Source organism: Sciurus carolinensis, chromosome 11 (assembly GCF_902686445.1).
Source record: "Sciurus carolinensis chromosome 11, mSciCar1.2, whole genome shotgun sequence".
NCBI classification, from domain to species: Eukaryota; Metazoa; Chordata; class Mammalia; order Rodentia; family Sciuridae; genus Sciurus; species Sciurus carolinensis.
The window spans coordinates 34,326,992-34,342,228 of record NC_062223.1 but is presented as its reverse complement, the minus strand read 5'-3'; the positions used below and the strand labels follow the sequence as shown (position 1 = coordinate 34,342,228).

Sequence of the window (15,237 nt, the reverse complement as noted above, 5' to 3'; positions counted from 1 at the left end):
AGCGGTGCACGCTCACACGCGTTCGCACACTCGTTCTCACGCTTGGACGTCCCTCCTGACCCCCAGCAGAGCTGGGAGGACAGAAGACCTGCTGCTCATTTTCTCTTACCAACTGGCTCTATGGCTGTGTGACATGGACCAAGTCTCTCAACTTCTCTGGGCCTCGGTTTCCTTGCTCTCTGCACACGTGGAGAGACCATGGCTTTCCCGCAGGGTGTCTCAGATGAGCCGAGGCAAGGTCCCTCCTGCCCCTGAGATTCCCAGGCTCCGCCAGTGCGTGGATTTGAGCTCACCAGGTCGGCTGCGTGCCAGCCTGCAGCTACGCTTCAGGCTCTCCCTGGCACTGAAATGAACACAGGTCAGGAGACAGCAGGAAGTTCAAGGTGGGGATTCACCGCTGACCCGAGGCCAGGGCGCCTCAGAGCTGCCCTGCTTCTGTCCCCGCCCTCTCTCCATGGGCTGCTCAGCTGGCTTCTCAAGGGGGTAAACCGAGGCCCGTTGAGTTGCCAGGGGAAATGGACGCCGTGGTCAAGCTGCCCCTCGGCTGGTGGCGGAGGAGGGAGTGGGGTAGATGGGATCCTGGGTTTCCTGCACCGAGTCTGGAGGAGTGGTTTATTTGGGGGTGTCCTCCTCCTGCCACATTCCAGGGGCAAGAGCTGGAACTCGCTAAGAGCTGACCACGTGGCTTGGCGGGTACTGCCCTGTGGACCCTGGGCACAGCCCGGCAGGTGACAGGCGGATCGTCCCACGTAGGAACGGCAGGCTGGAGCAACAGCCCAGCACCCCCAGTGGACCGGAGCCGGGGCTCACTCTGCACCGGGTGGTCCCCATGTCCAGCTGAGCTTTTGACCACTGAACCACGCAGTCCTGAGGGGCCCACAGGGACACTGGGTGGAAAGACCGGATTTAAAGACAGGAGCCTGAGTCAGTCCAGCGCTGCTGCAGCTCCATCGTCCCCTTCTCTTCTCTGGGCTTCCTTACAGCCCTGGCGGAGGGAGGAGGCCTCAGGACAGGTCCGGCACCGCGGCCCGGGTCTCTCTGGGGCTGGGGGTGGAATCTCTGCTTGACGGCCGTGTGGCGGGAGCCGGCACCCAGCCTCTTTATGCTCCGGTTCTCCATGTGCATCGTGGGGAGGAAACCCGGACGACTGCGTGACCTGCCTCCAGCACCACGGAGCAGGACCAGCGAGGGCTACTGCACGGCTGTCGGCCCGCGCGGTGCTCTTGATCCGTCTCTGCGACCCTTTTACTAGGGACGTGGCTCGCTCCCGGCACAGAGGCACAGAGTCAGGGAGTCGCATCCCTGAGGGACGCCTTTCCCCAGGAGCCCTGGCCACCAGAGCTCCGTGGGTCTCCTAACCAATGCGTCTTCGCCATTCCAAACACCAAGCGAGAAGGACCCGGGAGGGTGTTGTCTAGCCACGGAACTCAAAGAAAGTTCCAAATGGAATTTTCAAATATGAAACCACCCAAGATGAATCCCCGCGGTCGGAGCCAATATCAGGGGTGGCGGGGGTTGGTCCCTTTCCCAACTCCTCCTCCACTTTGGTGCCTGGAGGAACCCTGGGGAACCCCCTTTGACAATCACAGGCCATTGGGTGACGTAATGAGGCTGAGACCCAGAAAGGGCAGTCACTCACCTAGGAATCCGAAGCAGGCCTGCGTGCCAGAAGGTTTCCATTAGCAGGAACTTTTTTTTTTTTTTTAATAGGAGGACTCGCCTGTGTTTCTTTTGGCCATTGATCTTAATTGGTCACCTAGAGATGCATCCTTCAGTATCGACGCTCACTTAGCGGCTGACATTGCTGAATGCTCTTTCCTGTCTTCCCCGCAGTCCTAGGTAAAGGCTAGATGGGTCTTTACTGGCAAAGCGAGGAGAAACGGGGTGGAGGCTTGTGAAACACGGTGTTTACCCAAAGAATCCTGCCTGAGTTTGCAGGTGTTTAGAGACCTGGGAAAATATATCGTACCTAATAAATGAATCGATATCGTGACCAGAGCGACTGCTTACACAAGGGGGTGTGAGGGCCGGGGGCTGTTTTAATGAAGCATCTCCTCTTTTGCCGCCCTGCTGTGGTCTGGTTTTCCAGACCACATGACAGTCTTCCCTCAAAACCTAATTTCACGTGGATTTAGCCAGCAGTGACCTGCCACAGGAGGAGACTGCATGAGAATCCATAGGCGATGGCCCCGGCGGGGAGCTGGTGAGGCTCCCTGTCCGCTGCATATAAAACACCCCAAACAAACAAGAGGCAGCGAAGAAAGACGGGTATGCAGGCAGGGGCGTCCAGATCCCCGCATTTTAAAGACCAGGTGATGTGGCTCAGCGAGGCCCGGTGACTTCACCAAGGCCACACAGTGAGTGAGAGGCACAGCCGCGTCCCCTGGGGTTCCAGGCTGAGGCCCTTCCCAACACACTGAACCAAAGAGAGAATAATAATAAAGCCGCCATAAAGCCAAGGGCGGGTCCTAAACCGCTTCCTCAGCGCAGGCAGAGAGAGCAGCTGTGAATGACAGCCCGTGACGTCATCGGAGTATGGGGAGAGGTGCCCAGGACCTCAGCCGGTCACTGGTTGCCCAGCTGTGCCCGCTGTCCCCATGTGGGGACGGGGGGCTGGAGAGTGGAGGAGCCCGTGGTGGCTGGCAACAGGGGGACATGTGGGTCCAGTTCCAGGCGGGCAGCTGGGCTTGGCTTTGCGCGGCCCTTTCTGGGGTGGGCCTGGCACAGCGTCCTGCCCAGCATGGCCCGGCAGCCGGGGAGGTGTGCTTATTCCTGTCCTCCTGGGAGGCAGGTGGGGGTCTGGCAGGGTGGGTGGGTGAGCAGACAGGCTCTGGGTGGGGCTGCCGGGTTCCCATGTGGGTTCTTAGGCCGTGGACCTGATCCCAGGCCACGGCTTGGGCTCCCCTCTCTGTCCCTGCAGATGGAGAGGACCTGACCTTCCGCGGGGTGCAGCCAGCAGTCCACCCCTCCGTAGGTGCTTAGAAGAGCCCCGGCTGGTGCGAGCGAGCCGTTTGCGTTGGCTATGGATTCGGGGATCATAGGACACAGCTTGACTGCCATTGAAAAAATAATGATCAGCCCTTTTCTTTTCCTGGTTATGAAAGTCACACTTGTACGCATGCCAACAAGCTAAAGTGACTTTGCCTCTATTTCCAGTGTCCCCACGCTCTCCGTGTGTATATATGTTAGATAAGGTTTACGGGCGGGGATTGTTTTGGACTGGGCTCCTGCCAGGCCCCAGCAGGCCCATCAGAATGGAGTCGCTCATGCTAAGGTTCCACATCACCAATCCCCAACCTGAGCTGCTTATGGGTGAGATCCGGCCTTGAGAGAAATCAGGCGTGAGGGGACAGCAAAATCCCCAGACAGGCCACGGTTAGGCAGTGGGATGAGGAAGTGTCCTCTGCCTTAACCCATCAAGGAAAGGGACTGGGAACAGCTGAGGTGCTGGCTGCTCCTCCTTCTGCATCTCCGCTGTTCTGCCTCCAAGGCCCCTCCCCACCCCCGCCAGCTCAGCTCAGCTCAGTGGGCGCCTTCCTGTTTTGTAGAGGGATGCTGCCCGGTTCATGAATCCTGATGAAGCCAATTAAAGATTCCCTTTGCTGAAATTGTGTTCTTTGACAGTTGTGTGTGTGTGTGTGTGTTTGTGTAGATATTATTGAGAGAGCTGGACGTGTATTGTTAGTAGATTGAGAAAAAGTCAAAGCCAGGACTCTCCTATAAATCTAGAATGAATGTAGGTCGCAGACTCACGTTCGTTATTCATGAAGGGGTCAGTTGGATTTCCAGACCCGTCCTGAGACGACTCAGAGGAACGGGGTTCTTGGAGGAGGAGGGATGCTGGAAGAAGACGTCTGGGGTGGAGATGACTTGGGTTCCATTGGTCCCCTAATATGGCAGTAAAACCAAAGCCTGGAGGGTTAGCTGGGTTTTTCTGTTTTTTTTTTTTTTTTAACCAGCCAAAAAACGTGAACAAGCGCATGCCATTTCACAGTGCATGGTGTTCTAGAAGAATCCCCTGACGCTTAGTGATGCTCGGGTGGGCTTGCTCAGAGGGGCTCAGGAAGGTGGTGAGAAGGCCCCTCCCTGCCCGATCCCCACCCCTTCATCCTTTTCCTTAACAGTCGGCAGTTTTCTCTCTGATTGGTCTGGAGCGCGGTGCCACCTCGCGCGTCCCCTCAATACCACAGCGGCGCGTTTCACCAGCAGGGTTTGAGGGAGGCCCAGGGAACTCCCCCAGGGGACGCGAGCTGCTCACACACTCCTGGGCTGGGGAGTCCTCTCTGCGTGTCCCGACCTCCTGCCGGGGTCCCCAGGCATCCCTAGGACTTGTCCTGGTTACTTACCATGTTTTATTGTAATTTTCAGTTTCCCAGCTGGAGGGGGTTTCTGGGAGTCAGGGGCGTGTAGAACTGAAGGACCTTCCTGAGCCTGTGTCCCAGGCACGAAGTGCTTGGGCACGTGATTCGCTTCCCAGAGGCTGTGGAGCCAGCCAGCCTGGATGGGAAGGGGGCCTGGCCTTTGTCACTTACCATCAGATGAGCCGTGCTGCTAGGGACGGGCAGGGGCTCCTCTCTCCAGAACCTCTTGTTCTTTGAGTCAAAGAAGCTCCAACCCCCGTGAGTTTTTTTTTTTTGTTTTTCTTTTTTAAATCAACCCCTTCCCCAGTTCCGCCATTTAATTGTGTTTCCGGGACGGGACGCACCTGATCTAGAAAACCAGCTTGGTCCCTTCTCTCTGGGTCTCTCTTGACTGAGCTCTCTGGGTTCCTGACTTTCTTTCGTAATCAAGGTCCTTAAAGGGGTAAAAAGTTCTTGGCGGGCTCGAGCTGGGGAGGGCGGAGTGGGGCTTGAAGGATTAATCTCCACGCTATGAATTTTAAAGCTCTCTGGTCGCCCGCGTCGAGAAAGCCTATCAAAATGCTAATGGCCCTGCAGGCGACCTCCCCAGCAGCCCTCTCTGCATTAGAATATATTTACATGGACTGGTGCAGGGAAGGATTACGGAGAGTTGGGGAGCAGTTCTGAATTAACAGCCCAGCTGAGGCGGGACGCGGTGGCGGCCGCCGGCTGGGCCCTTCCCTCAGCTCCAGGGTGAAGTTCTCAGCTTTCACTGCCTTGCTAGCGGCAGGGTGGCCAGTTTAGAAACATCTCTATTACTGTCGTGTGGCTTTTTAATACCGCTTCTCTCAGAGGCGGCGTATCCTTGGACATGTGTTCCCGGATGCCGGAGACCGCACACTGCGTCCACGTGGAGTTCAAGGTCTGGAACGCGGCGGGACACGTCCAGCGCCAAGGCCAGCTCCAGCCTCTCTGTTCTTTAACCCGGTGCCAGGCTGTTCTTGAGGCCCTTCAGACCCGGGGGTCCTGGCCCCTGCAGCCCGGTGGCCTGGTCCCTCTCAGGTGTCCCCACTGGGAGCAGGACATTGGTGCTGACCGAATCTCCCATGTCAGCTGCACGGCATGCTGGAGTCCCTGGAAGCTTTGGATGCAAAAAGATCCTGGGCTGTGACCCTCCCTGCGCTCTGGGACTGCACACAGGGCCTCTGGTCCCAGCGCCTCAGTTCCTGCCCTTCTCAGCCAGAGGGTGACCGGGTGACCTGGTGACCGGGCTGTTAGGGTATGTTTTTCGGCAGCCTGTCCTCCAAGAGTGGCTCGCCAGTTCTCGTCACACAAACACGCTGTGACTCCCCCTCCTCACCTGCAAAATGGGCACATGGCTAAGACTGCCCTGTGGTGTTGGGGGAAGAGCCAAGTTCAGTGCCCAGCCAGGCTTGGGCTGCCCCTCGTCCCCCCTCCTTCAGGCTGTGGCAGGGGCTCTTGGAGGCGACCAAGGGAGCAGGTGCAGGGAGCCCCAGGGCTGAGGGCCACAGGGCTCTGTGTGCTCCTTCCTGCTCAGCAGGCTGCCTGGACTCATGAGTCTCGGGCCAGGTACTGGGCAGGGGGCACCGAGAGGCCCTGGCACGAGCATCATCTGCAGGAGAGCCCCAGAGCGGGCGGGAGGCCGGGGGAGAGGATTGCTGCCAGCCCTTGAGAATGACAAGTCCAGAGCCCCTTCGTGGGGCTGGGACGTGCCCTGGCTTCCCTGCCCGTCACCAAGAGTGAACGGCTCAGGTCCTCTGGGCCACCCTCAGGGGTCTTGCTGGCAGCATCCGGAGTCTGTGGAGAGACCCTGCGCGCCCCAGCCAAACTAGACCCTGCTCTGTCCCAGAGCGTCATGGCCCCACCTCAGCCCAGGGAGGCCCTGGGGCACAGTGAGGAGGCTGGCTGGGAGTCTCATTACCGGAGCAGAGGGTGAGGGGCTGAGAGGCAGGGTGACGGGGAAGCCCCCTCCCGCCCCAGCCAGACAGATGCAGGTGGAGGGTTCCTGTGCCGCGCCAGGAGACTGAAGCGCCGAGCAGCTTCATTAAGGGCGGCCCGGGGGCTTGTGAGCGGCAGGACGCAGCAGGATGCAGCAGGAACCGGCCCTCCGCCCCCGCCCTCCTCCTCCCCAGCCTCCTGCGAGGCTCATTTAAAACAAAGCAAAACAAAGGCCTGGCTCTGCTTTGGAGCCATAAACTGCGGAGCTTTTATCTGTCAACAAACAATGCATCCGGCTGGCGGCGGCCCAGTCTGGATTCTGTGGCCTGGAGCTGTGTGAAGTGGCTCCGGGCCAGGCCACTCCAGACCTCTGCCACCTCCCCCAGGACGCTGCCTCCTCTTGTGGCCTAAGACCAAGAGTTCTCGCGGTCTCCGGACTCCCAAGGGTGGCCTCGTGCCCAGGAGCCAGGAGGAGAGGCGGGGCAGCCGAGTGGAAGGTGGAACCGGGTGGAGAGAGGTGGAGAGGGGAGAGGGAGAGAGATCCCCACCAGGAGGGAGACCAGTGGACAGAGGAGAGGGAGAGGGATGGCCCGAGAGGGAGGGAGACCAGTGGACAGAGAGGTGGTGGGGCTGGGAGGGAGGACTGCGTGGCCTCCTCCAGGCAGCCTCCCCAGCTTGCTTCCTCCTCTGAAATCCGACTCTCTTGGGATTCCAGGACCCGGAGAGACGAAACCCATCTTCAGTGCTATCTGAAAACTTAACGCATGAAATATTCAAAAGTCCAGCTGGTGCCAATTAAATGTCGGTATGTGGACGGGGCGTGGACCCCGCTGCTCCTCGTGTAGGACTCTCCTGGAGCGAGGAAGGGGCGCCAAGGAGGGGAGCTGGAAGCCCCCATCATGGCCACTAGGCTCTTTCCCTGGAGGGTTTTTTGGTTTTGTTTTGTTTTTTAATTGTGGTTTTAAAAAAATCACATAAAAGTTACCATCTTGACCATGTTCAAGAGCACGGTTTGGCGGTATGAATGATCCTAATGTCCGACCCCCCCACAGCTCCGCGACTCTTCTGGTCTTGTGACATGGGAACTGTGTCCAGGCGACACCACCTCCTCAGCCCTCTGCCCGGCCCTGGTGCACACACTTTGTGTTCACGGTTTTCATCCATTTATTTGTTAATGGACATTTGGGTTGCTTCTATGTTGTAGCTGTGCAAATAAGGGTGCGACAGACGTGGGTGTGCAGACACGGCTCCGAGACCCTGCTTCCAATCATTTTGGTCCTATACCCAAAGACCGGTCAAGTTTCTTTTCTTTCTTCCTTTTTTTGGTATTGAGGATTGAACTCAGGGGCACTCGGCCACTGAGCCCCAGCCCCAGCCCTATTTTGTATTTTATTTAGAGACAGGGTCTCACTGAGTTGCTTAGTACCTCACCATTACTGAGGCTGGCTTTGAGCTTGAGATTCTCCTGCCTCAGCCTCCCAAGCCACTGGAATTGCAGGCATGCACCACGGTGCCCGGCTTATGCTCAAGTTTTTGAGGATCTTCCATATTGTTTTCCATTCCATTTACATTCCCACCAACAGTGCACAAGGGTTCCACATCCTTGCCACTTGTTATTTTCTGTTTGTCTTCATCCTCCCTCCTTCTCTCCCTCCTTCTCTCCCTCCTTCCTTCCTTCCTTCCTTCCTTTCTTTCTTTCTTTCTTTCTTTCTTTCTTTCTTTCTTTCTTTCTTTCTCTTTTTCTTTCTTTCCTTCCTTCCTCCCTCCCTCCCTCCTTCCTTCCTTTTTTCTTTTCTTTTCCTCCCTCCCTCTCTCTCTCTCTTTCTTTCTTCCTTTCTTCTCGGTGACCATCCTAATGGGAGTGAAGTGTAGGTCGCTGTAGTTTTGATGTGCATTTCCTAATATCAGGGATGTTGAACATCTTTATTTGTACTTATTAGCCATTTGTATATCATTTTTGGAGAACTGTCTATTAACGTCTTTTACCCACCTTTTAATTATGCTGCTCATTTTGTTGTGGTTGAGTTTCAGGAGTTCTGAATGTGAATCCCTGGTTAGACATAAGTTGTGACTGAGACACAAGATGACTTTGGTCTCCTTATCACACTTCTGATATCTGGTCCACCTGGATCAACCAGGGACAAGGCACAGGGTATCTCTGACCACTCCTTTCTGAGAGATCATCTTGGTGGTCGACAGATGGAGCGGGAGGAGCAGGTGGGGTGATGGGGTGAGCTGGGATCTGACAGTTTTGTCTACTTGACCTTTGCTCAGATCCACACACTCTGGATGACTGAAGCAAGAACCCACGTAACTGTGAGCATTTCCATCTCTCGGGCTCTAGTGAATTGTACAAATAGTAGAGAACCACCCATTCCTTCCTGGTCTCCATCAACTTGGCCCTGCTTCTCCTATTCACTTAACTTATTTCTATGAAGGGTCTATTTGTCCCCCATCTGTCCTTGTTTGCTTCCATGCACCCATCCATTCATTCATCCAACCATCCATCCATCCATCCACCAATCCATCCATCCGTCCACCTATCTACCCATCCATCCATTCACCCACCCATCCATACTTCTTCCACCCACCCACCAACCCATCCATCCATCCACCAATCCATCCATCTATCCACTAATTCATCCATCCACCCATCCATCCATTCATCCATCCACCCACCCACCCTCCCACCCATCCATCCATCCATCCACCCATCCATACATTTGTCCACCCACCCACCCATCCATCCATCCACCAATCCATCCATCCATCTATCCACCAGTTCATTCATCCACCCATCCATCCATCATCCACCCATCTATCCATCCAAACCATCCATCCATCCACCTATCCATCCATCCAAACCATCCATCCATTCACACATCCATCTATCCGTCCATCCATCCACCCATCTATCCATCCACCCATCCATCCATCCATCCATCCGTCCATCCATTCATCCATTCATTCTTCTATTCCTGCAATCAATGATAACCTAGCTCCTCCTTTCCCCTAGTCAAGTTCTTCTATACATCTCTCCTCTACCCATCCATCTGTCTATCCCAGCCCCTATCCATCCAGCTCTCATTTCAGAGTCAGGGTTTGAGGCCCACAGACAGAGATGGCACCATCTCTGTAGGGGAACTTACAGCCTGGTAAGTAGGCAAAATCACACGAACCAAAAATGTACTATTACTTTTACACACAAGTTGTTAGGGGAACCCAGAAAATAAGTACATGTTCAGACTGTTGGGGGACTTCGCAGGTTTCTCAGAAGAAATAATGGAAAGGTTTCGAGGATGTACAGGAGTTTGTTAAGTGTGGGGAGGGGTGAAGTTCAGAGTTAGGAAAGGAAAGAGAATTCCAGACCCAGTGAAAATCAGCAAGGCTGGGCTGAGCCTGCCGGTAGAGAATATGAGTCCAGGTGGGGTTAGTTTGTGGAGGCTGTGTGCGTTGTGAGGATCTGAAGATTGGTCTGGGAGGTAGCTGGTGATCAGATAATAAAAGGTCTTGTGTGTTGACAAAGGGAGGCCAGGGAACCCACTGGAGCAGAAGACAGACACAGTGCTCTACATTTATTGGCTCACTTTGACAGTGGAAAGGGCAGGCAGGAGGACACAGCAGCTGCAGACTGGCAGACCAGCCAGGAGCCTGTTTGTAGCCAGTGATGAGGCTGAGTCAGGCAGGAGTAGGCAGGAGTTCTGGCCACGGAGATGCACAGACGATTGGGAGAATGAGAAATAATAGCTAGGAAAATAAAGACAAGTTACTGGTGTGGGTATCAGTGTCCCAGGGGTGCTCTGTGGTGAAAATTCAGCAGGTTGTGTGTGCACTATTGTGTGTGTGTGTGTGTGTGTGTGCTGGTTGCAAACGGCAGGTCTGATATTAAAGGTTCTCATCTGGGTCTCATCCAGGACACCAGTGGCTCTCAGAGCTTTCCTTATAAATTGCGAGCTCAGCCCTTAGTTATTAATTTAGAAGAAAAAAGGGGAAGGAGATGAGCTAGCCTTTTTTGTTGTTGTTGTTGCTGCTGAGAGTCAAGCCCAGGGCCCGCACACTCTGCCACGGAGCTGTGCCCCAGCCTGAGAGTTATCTTCACAGCAAACCCACAACACAGGCAGACGTGCCCATTTCCTATTCACCCCCACTGATGAAGCACTCGCTGAACTTTGTGGATTTAAGGCATCGTTTTTTTTTTTTGTTTGTTTGTTTTTACATTTTAATATTGATGAAGCAGGGCAGCATCATACAAAAAGTGACGTCATATATAATTAAATCAATTGCCAGTGTTAGACGTGCTTAACAGTGTGGTGTGATCGCCATCCACAGGGACTTACATCCAGGAGCCACCTGCTGTGTGCCCTGTTCTGCCACTTCCCATATAGGACCCTCTGATCACGCTGCGTCACCAGACTGGGATCTAATTTCCCAGGTGAAAACTTGGCCAGGCCCTTGGTCTCTCCAGGCGGCCTCCTGTCACCCAAGGCCAGTCTCCCCTCTGGGTCCTAAACCCGGGAGGGCGCCCCCAGGGCCACGCCCTCCTCGGCTCCGGCAGCCCTGAGAGGCTGGAGTGAGGTCTCAGGCAAGGGGGCCGCAATGCCAAGGCCAGCTGACTTCACCCACACAATGCAGATGTGCTTAAATGGGAATCGGGATTAGCGCTGGGTTTTGCGCTCCTGGCAGACTGGTAATAAGCTAATCCCCTCTTGGGCTGCGGGAGGGCAGAATTCCACCCGAACCCAGCGAGAGCAGAAGGCTCGTGAGCGCCAGACCTGAAAAGTAATTTTGTTAGTGACGGGCCTTGCCCGCACCTCCTGATACGCAGCCCCAGCTCCTTCCCAGCGTGGCTGCAGCCTTTAATTTCGTTAATGTGTGACATTCACCCAGGCTGCGTGGCTGACGGGCATGCTTGACATTAATACGCCTTGCGAGCGGTCCCCGGAGCTCATAAAAGCTGATTATCAGTTCTGCGCCAGTAAATGCAGTCCCCAGCTCAGGTAGGCCTGAGTACCCGAGATGCCCTGGGCAGCAGAGCAGTGGACATCTGCACAAGCCAAGTGACAAACTCCCTTGGTCAGCCCCCCACGCTGCAGGGAGGAGACCAGGAAAGCCCTTCTGTAGGCGGAGCCCTGGGTTCCATTTTACCGCCCAGCCCCGCGGCCCCTTTGCCCTGTGATTTGCTGTAAACCCATCCAGCATTTGAGGAAGCCGTGTGTTGACGTCTACCCAAAAGCAGGTGTGCAGGCACGGGCACCTGGGATCAGGACAGCCAGGCCCCAGTGACCGGAATGGACATAGCCCACATAGAAGCGTCGCAAATGAACAGTCAAAGATGTGGTCCACACACACCGTGGGATCACTGCAGCTAGGGAAGGGACTCAGGGACACGGGTACGTTTCCATGCCCGGGAGCACAAGGCACCCCCGCCACATGGCGAGTAGAACGTGCGGGTTCAGATCCGGAGTTTATAAAGGCACACGTCTACCCGCGTGCCCACATAGGCGCATGCGCACACGAATGTGATTCTGCCGCAGGTCTGCAAAGTCCCATTCCAAGGATGTTCTGTTCAAGACAGTGGGTGGGTCATGAACATTATGTGTGTGCGCGCGCGTGTGTGCATGTGTGCGTGCGCGCGCGCGTGTGTGCATGTGCATGTGTACCCATCATCTCTAAAGCCTTTGACTGTAGGACCACCACCTAGGAGAGCCCTCGGGGCTGTCGCAGCCTGGATGGGCCACTGAGGCACACGTATACCTGCCCTCTGGTCAAGCCCTGCTCCCCCAAAGCCGAGGACCCTCCTCTGTGGGGGGCGTTGATGTCAGGGTCTGTGGGGTGGACCGTGAACTCAACGCCGGTCCTGCGAGGACCTCTCCCGCTGTGGAGGTGGCCCTGCGGCAGGTTGACTTGCGGTGGGGGCCCGGTTTGCGTTGCATGACTGGGGCCGTGTTATCCGCCTCCTCTGAGCTCCCAGTCCTCATCCTGGAGGCGGAGAGTCTTCCTCTCGGTGTTCTCGTCATTGTCACGAAGGCATCGTGAACTTGATCAGGGTCTCAGTCCTTCCACTGCCCAGTGGTCATGGGGCGGAAGGATCTGGGCGGGGCGGGCGGGCTGAGAGCGGCTCCTTGCTGTCTTGGCTTGCTGTGAACAAGCAGGTCCGGGGCTGGCCTGCGCCTCGTCTTGCAAGGGTGAACTTGATCCTTCCCCTGCACCTGGGAACGCCCCCTCGAAGTGGCGGAGGACGCCATCTGGGGCTCGGTTTTTCTTCACCTCGCCTCTGCGGCTCGTCTCCTCCCACAGGGATCTTGACATTCCCTGTCTGCGCAGAGAGCCTGCGATCATTAGGAACGATGGATTCGCTTTGGTCTTCACAGGTACTCGGAAAGCCCCGTTTCAGCCAGAGCAACAGTCCCCACCCCGAGTGATGATGTTCCACCTGGAGGCAAAGGAACACAGGGCGACGTTGATGCGCGGGCTCGGTGTCATCCTGGATGCGTCCAGGCTGTGGGCTCCCTCGGGAGGACTGAACATGTGCCCAGTCCACAGGCCCGGGACACCTCTGTGGGGCGGCTGCTTAGGTCTCTTTCCAGCCGAGTCGCTGTCTGCCTTCTCACCTGCAGAGGGTGGAAGCCGCGTCTGGGCAGAAGTGGCGCTGGAAGCCACACGCCTCACACATCCTTGCCTTTCTCTCTCTTCTTCCTCTAGAGTCTATCCTGAAGCCACCGGCAGAAGGAGACCTCGAGGGATCGTGGCACCTGGGGGCTGAGAGGGAAGGAGGCGCTGAGAGAGGTAGGGTTTAAGACACGATGGCACCTCAGTCTGTGTAAACACGCCGGTCTCATCTCAGTCCCGCTCAGTGGCGCAGGCCTGTGTTCCCAGCTGCCGGGAGGCTGAGGCAGGAGGATCACAAGTTGGAGGCCAGCCGGGCAACTTAGCAAGACCCTGTCTCAAAATAAAAAATAAAAAGGGCTGGAGATGCAGCTCAGGGTAGAGCACCCTGGGGTTCAGCCCTCAGTACTAAGTAGATTAATTCATTGATTAAAGGTCCAAACTTCTCTCTCTGCTCTGCATACCCTTCATTTCAGAGCCCGGGCGGCCTAGACGGTAGTTCAGGGAAGGGGACAAAAGGGCCCCGAGCTGATCCAGGCAGCGGGATGAGCCCTTCGAGGGGAGCCAGGAGGGCTTCCGAGGGCCCAGGCACCTGGGTTGAGGGGGCCTTCCCTGCCTGGCCTCCGCCTCTCCCTCACCCACCCGGCCTCGGCACATGGGAAGGGAACACCTTCCCAGGGTGGTACTACTGTCCCCACCCCCTGACCCCAGCTCAGCATCGTTTGGATGGAGTGAAATCCACAAGGCCTGGGATCGGCCCCGCATTCTGGGATGCAGTTGGGAATGGGAAAGCTCGCTCCGCTCCCGAGGCCCCGGGGGGCTGCTTCTGGGGTGTCCGCAGCCCCGGACTGGAGATGAGCTGCTCGGCCTCATGGAGGTTCCTGATGAGGGACCGGGACATCCAGCCTTGGGCTGGCCTCAGCCACCAGTGTGCCCTACGAGCCATTTGTCTTCTCTGTGAAATGAGGCACCTGGGATGTGACTGTTCCAGCTTGAGGTTCCAGACCAGAGCTGACCAGGAGGAGGAGACAGGTGTGTGGGAGGAAGGAGGCTGTGGGGGGAGGCTGCAGACAGGAGAGGCCATTCGGCTGTCCAGGGAGAGCTGACTGCCTCCCTTGGAAGGAGCTTCTGGTGCCCGGGGCTGCTTCTTCGTCCTCTTCCCTCTGGAGTGTGCTGCCGGCTGCCTGGCATTATTTTTGGCTGCCATCCAAAGCAGGGTGACTGGCAAAGCCAGGCCAGCCCGGGGCTCCAATGGACTGCGGCCTGTGTGGCTGTCTGTCACCCCAGCCTCCGTGTCCTGCGGCAATGTGGAGCCAAGATCTTAATTGCAGACCTCCTGGCAGAGGCTGCCAGGAGGCAGAGGCTGCCAGGAAGCATACCTCTCTTTTCTCGGGGCCTGGGTCCTGCTGGTTGTCTTCATCAGAAGGTCGCTGGAGTGGTGGGCCGGGCGCCTCCCGGGGCGTTTCTGCCGCGTGGTTCCTCCACAGGGAAGACTCTCTGAACACAGAGAAAGCAGCAGGGGCCTTGCTCTCAGCCCACCTGGAGAGGGGCCAGGAGCCTGCCGACTTAGCCCCACCCCTCTTGCTAGCCTGGAAACATACAGGTGGCCGGAGGGCGGCAGGCAGAGAGCACGTGCCTGGAGGCACCTGGCTGGGACTCTGGAGCCCGAAGGCGGAGGCAGGCCCCTGCTCAGCCCTCGAGTCGCCGTTAGACTCAGGGTGAGGGATCTTCCCCAGCCTTAGTTTTCTCGTCTATGAAATGGGCATGTGACATGCATCTCACCAGGCGGCTGTGTGGGCAAGGTCACCACAGTGGGAAGCCCCCTTGGAGCAGGGTGGCTGCCCAGGGTGACCTCCCTGAAGAGGCTCTGGGACGTAAGAGTGGGTATTTATCACCAGCAGTGAGGTTTCCCTGGAGAAGCAGACCTCTCTCCACTCAGGGTCTAAAAAGGGCGGCCGAGGAGCCTGGCCTGTGTCAACGCTGTTCTGACGTCCCGGGCTCGGGGCCATCTTGGGCGTGAAGCCTTTCCTGGCCTCTGCCCACGGCGGACCCTTCGCTCCCTTTCAGTAGGTGGCCGCTGGTTCCACCCACCTGCACCCCAGGCCTGCGTTAATGTGCTCTTCCCAAGTGGTCCCTCTGCAGTCCCCAGACGTGATAAAGGACTCTGGGCAGGGGGGTGACCTCAACCCCGAGGCGCCTCCTGAGTGCGCGGCCGCCCCACGCCGCCACCCTTCCCGAATCTTCCGCCAAGCACGCCAAGTTCCAGCGCGGCAGAAAAGGGGGTCCCGGGCTTTTATCTGCCTGCAGCCGCTGAGTGAGAGAATGCAGTGGC

The 15,237-nt window shown here is 56.9% G+C and overlaps 1 protein-coding gene across 1 annotated transcript in view; it reads left to right on the top strand.

Annotated features, from left to right (window-relative positions):
- Positions 1 to 15,237, top strand: part of Tspan18 (tetraspanin 18) — a 146,636-nt gene that overhangs the window by 15,894 nt on the left and 115,505 nt on the right. Inside the window, exon 2 of the mRNA XM_047516770.1 lies at positions 13,002 to 13,085. The gene's annotated coding sequence lies outside the window, so the exon portion shown is untranslated. The remainder of the gene's footprint in view (positions 1 to 13,001; positions 13,086 to 15,237) is intronic.